The sequence below is a fragment of the Meleagris gallopavo genome, chromosome 5 (genome assembly GCF_000146605.3).
Source record: "Meleagris gallopavo isolate NT-WF06-2002-E0010 breed Aviagen turkey brand Nicholas breeding stock chromosome 5, Turkey_5.1, whole genome shotgun sequence".
Classification (NCBI taxonomy): Eukaryota; Metazoa; Chordata; class Aves; order Galliformes; family Phasianidae; genus Meleagris; species Meleagris gallopavo.
In genome coordinates, this window is record NC_015015.2 from 58,853,409 (window position 1) to 58,857,664 (window position 4,256).

At 42.7% G+C, this 4,256-nt stretch overlaps 1 long non-coding RNA gene across 1 annotated transcript; it reads left to right on the forward strand.

Annotated features, from left to right (window-relative positions):
- Positions 1–1,800: 1,800 nt before the first annotated feature.
- LOC104911303 lies at positions 1,801–4,086 on the forward strand. The gene is made up of 3 exons (XR_004160031.1): positions 1,801–2,167; positions 2,257–2,407; positions 3,604–4,086. It is a non-coding gene; the product is annotated as an uncharacterized LOC104911303 (long non-coding RNA).
- The last annotated feature ends 170 nt before the right edge of the window (positions 4,087–4,256 follow it).

Below are 4,256 nucleotides of genomic sequence, written 5' to 3' on the forward strand. Positions count from 1 at the left end.
GATATAAAGCTCTTCTATGAGCACTTGTGTTTTTTTTTTTAACATTTTATGAATCTGGGTGTATAGGTAGATTCCAGAGCCTTTATTTGATACGTTTCTCATCCTTATCTTCACCTTCCCAAGGAAAAAAACAGATGATTGCATCTTTGAAAGTGAAGAATGGGACGGGAAAAATGACAACAATGAATTAATGATGGAGTACATTGTTCTAAAGTATATAAATGGGAATACTTGCTTCACAATGCCGGAAAACGAAAACCATCATGAGACTGATTGCTCACAGTTAGGAGTTACTGGTCCTTTTTCCAAACATTACCGGTGAACTATTCCAAATTTAGCATCTGCGTTTCCATATCTTCTTTGTTTGTCCCACATGTCACACCATAGACTGTATGTCAAGTTGTGTCCATCAGAAAGCATGTAGATTAAGCTTTCTGAAGTCAACCTAAACCTTCACATAAATATCACCACTCAGATTTGGGAAATATTTTAGTTACTCATGAGAATCATCAATTAGATAAGAATTTCATTGATTCAAAGAAATGGGAGAAGTAGATTAGTATAATTATGTGTGCACACACAGGTGCAGGTGCAAGTACACGCATACTTCCTCTGCAGCAACAGTCTGACCAAGCATCCAGCTTTAACAATACACCCTCCATCTGTAGAATATAGAAAAGAGAATCGGGTATCATAATACTCTGATAGTGTATAGAAATATTTGAAGACCATGGAGGAAGACAGTGTTCTTTGAAAATGCAAGAAGTGTATACTGACTTATGCCAGACCGTGCCATCTTGTGAACTGAACTGCTTCAGCAATGTGGGGGCATTCCTGCTGCATCTTCACTGTCACACGTCCTCTCTTAAGATCTTTTTAAAACAGTATCTCTTCCATCTCTTCTTTGTTTGCTTTATGTCTATGAACGTTGTGACCAATTCTTTCTAGCTTCTATTTCCAAACATCCACTTGAGAATGCTGCCCGTTAGCTTCAGCTCTTTCCCTGAAGTGAAGCAGGACAGGTGTACAGATGTACAGTCATCAGCTGTGCCTGCAGCCTCACTGAGCATTCACTGCCCAGCAGGAATGGGAGTGTGGCTCTGGAGTCAGACTGCTGCCTGACTGCATGCAGCCATGTCCTGGAACTGCATTGCTGTTTGAACACTAGGAAGGAAGGCTGTATTCAGATAATGCAAGTTAGCCAAATAACACGCGTTTTCATCTGAGGAAAAGCATGCAGTGCTTTCCCAGTTTGTAGTGACTTGTTTTGAAAGTTGTAGTGACTTAAAAATCCTCACAGCCATCCCAGTGGCTTGACACAGTCGGATGCTGCATTTGAAATGCTGGAATACCTCACGTGAACAGCACACACGGGAAAAGCCCCCTCACTGCCATTTCTGAATGTTTTGTGGGTGTATGGGAACTGCTGAGCTACAGTTTCAACCATGATTGAGCACCTGGGGTAAGGACCTGGTCAGCCATGGGAGCATGGGTGAAGGCAATTCAGCTGTGTGACCAGAAGAGGTGGAGCCTGGCTGCACCTCTCACAGACTTCATTTAAGGGCTGACTGCCACTGGGGAAGGAGCTCTGGTTGAAGATCCCTTCCTTGTGGAGTTTTCCTTGTGAGCCGAGGTGTTCAGAGACAGGTGAGCGCTTTTCTTTTTTCTTTGTGACGCTTTTCCATCACACCAGTCCCTTTGTCACCGCACCTCTGTATCACCATTCCACTGTGTTGATTTTTCTAATTGTTACAGTGGGATAAGTGATGACTATTGAGCGTAAAGGTGGGAATTGAGACTTGGTGACAACTTACAGGCAGTATTCCTATCCTGAATCCTATGCAAATAATGATCACATTCCCCATTTCACGGGAAATGACATTTGCTATCAACAGAAATGGATGGGTTGTTCCAGCTTTTCTGAGCCCACGCAGAGGAACTAATTGATCTGTACACAGACTGTTCCGGCTTGTTTAGTAATGAAATTAGCAACAGTAGAAGCTGAGTCCAAGAGAGCCCTTGGAAATGCATCTGCCTGTCTGGGAATGTGTCATGGATTCTGTGCATGGAGCCACGCCGTGGAGTGCTGCCCTCAGAGAGACAGGAGCAGAGCACAGCTCTGCTGTTCTGAGGGCTGCTGGGCAGACTGGAGCACCGTGAAGGCAAGGTGAGGAACTGTCCCAAAGCCAGCAGGCATACACCTGCAGGGTCTGCTTATGGATGGTGTGCTCTCACAGGAATCCTCTATTACCTCAGCAGGCACTGGAGAATGGATTCTTTTTTTATACCACCAAGCTGTCCTCTTCAACATGCTTTATTAACAATCTGAAGTACATCACCATCCCGCTTGAGAGAGACGAGGAGAAACCTTGGGTGCCATTTGGGTAAAACAAAATGTTTGGATAAGGTATGTTTGTTCATATTTGTGGATGCTGGGAGTGTATCAGTAAACCTAGTTCTGAAAAAGATGGAGAGGAGATGTGCTATAGGCTGGGGCGAACGTTACCAAGCGAAAGATAATAGTTTGAATGAGGCTTGGGAGCTAGCAAAAAAACGAGTAAAGTTTATTGTCTTTTTACAGCTTTATTCTACTTTTTCAGCACCTCGCATAGACCTCATTGAAATGTGATAGGCAGCAGCGGGATCAGATGACATTATATGAAAATTAAACAAACCACAGAGACAAGAAATGTTTTTCTATCTTTCTGTAAATGTCCTTGGTAAGGATCAAGTGATGATAAATAACATAAAGCTCAGCCAGGCAGCTAATATGATCATCACTATTAGCAGAGGAACGTGAATTCCAGGAGATGGTGTCAGTTGGAATAACGTTATTTAATGTGTTGTGGCATTGTGAATGGGCTATTAAAAAGAGCAGGATCCTGCCTGTTTCCTCTTCCATCTACCATGTTCTGTTCCACCTGTTGGGGGTTTGCCACTGGACATGACATTTTTATGGGCTGTCCTACTTAAGGATTCTGCCTGTCCGTAAGGATTCTGCCATGTTTCATTGGTTTAGCTGGAGCTGAGGAACTTGGTGCTTATGACTTCTGTTCTTTGTGATACAGAGCCGTGCCACTTGCTGCCTAGACCAAATGCATGTATTGTTGGAGGAGATTACTCTATGCATTTTATTTTTTTCTTTAATGCTTTTAAAGAGTGAGAGTGACTTATGACTTGAAACAGGTAACATCTAAAATAAACTTTTCTTTTTTCCTTGGAGCAGTGGTTCAGGGAAATGTGGATGCTTTCTTCCCTGCCGCTGTGTTTCCCATAGCAGTATTCTAGGAAGGCTACTGTCATTGACTGCTTACTTGTTTATTTTCAGTACTGAAAGAAACATACCATTCTTTTTATTCTGTCTGCGTAGAATTCCCTTTGTTTCCTTTGTAGTTTTGAGTTGTGCTCTGGAACAGAATGTACAGCTGGATCTAGAACAGTTGCCAAAGAGGTGTTTGCAGGCAAATGGTGCTGGATTTCCCAGACAGAGGTCATAAAGTTCCTTGCTTCCTTGCTAAGTGTTCTTGTATTATTCTTATATATCTTTGTATGCTACAGCTGTGCTGAGAATTTTATGACAAATCCATTCTCTGTTTCCCAAAGGTGATGCTGAGAAACACGCCTCACGATGACTTATGCCTATCTCACATTTCATATCAATTCTTCCTTTGGGTCCAAAGCAGACCAAATCCTTGAAACCGTGCCTGGGAATCCCACCATTATTAAAACAGTTGAGCTGTGGTGCCTGTGATCAGAACGCCCTGTTGCAGATCCTGGCATCGGCTGTGAACGGAAGAACTGATGGCAAATCACTCGATATCAAAATTGATCCAGGGGATATTTACAAGGCTCGGGTGACCCGGATGGAATCTCAGAGTGGTGAGGTCAGGTACCGAGGTGGTTACTACTATGTTTCCTCTAAGAGTTGCTCAGCTGTTTTGCATTGCTGTTAATCATTCCAAGCCATTCTTGGCTTCACGGTGCGCATGTGTCTGATTGATACCAGCTTTTTCATCACCTCAGATGCTGGCTGAAAAAAAAAAAAGAATAATAAAAAGCAAGACAATGTCATTTTGTTGGTTATACACTTAATTACAGATATTCATTACCACTTAACCCTGCATTAAGTTTGGTGGGTTTGTCTTGGTTTTTCTTGGTTTTCTTCCTCTTAGTTAGCTTACGTTATTTTCTGTTCCATCACCCTTCCCCCCCCGCGTCTAATTTTGCGTTTTTCCTCTGCCCTCATTAGAAGGAGG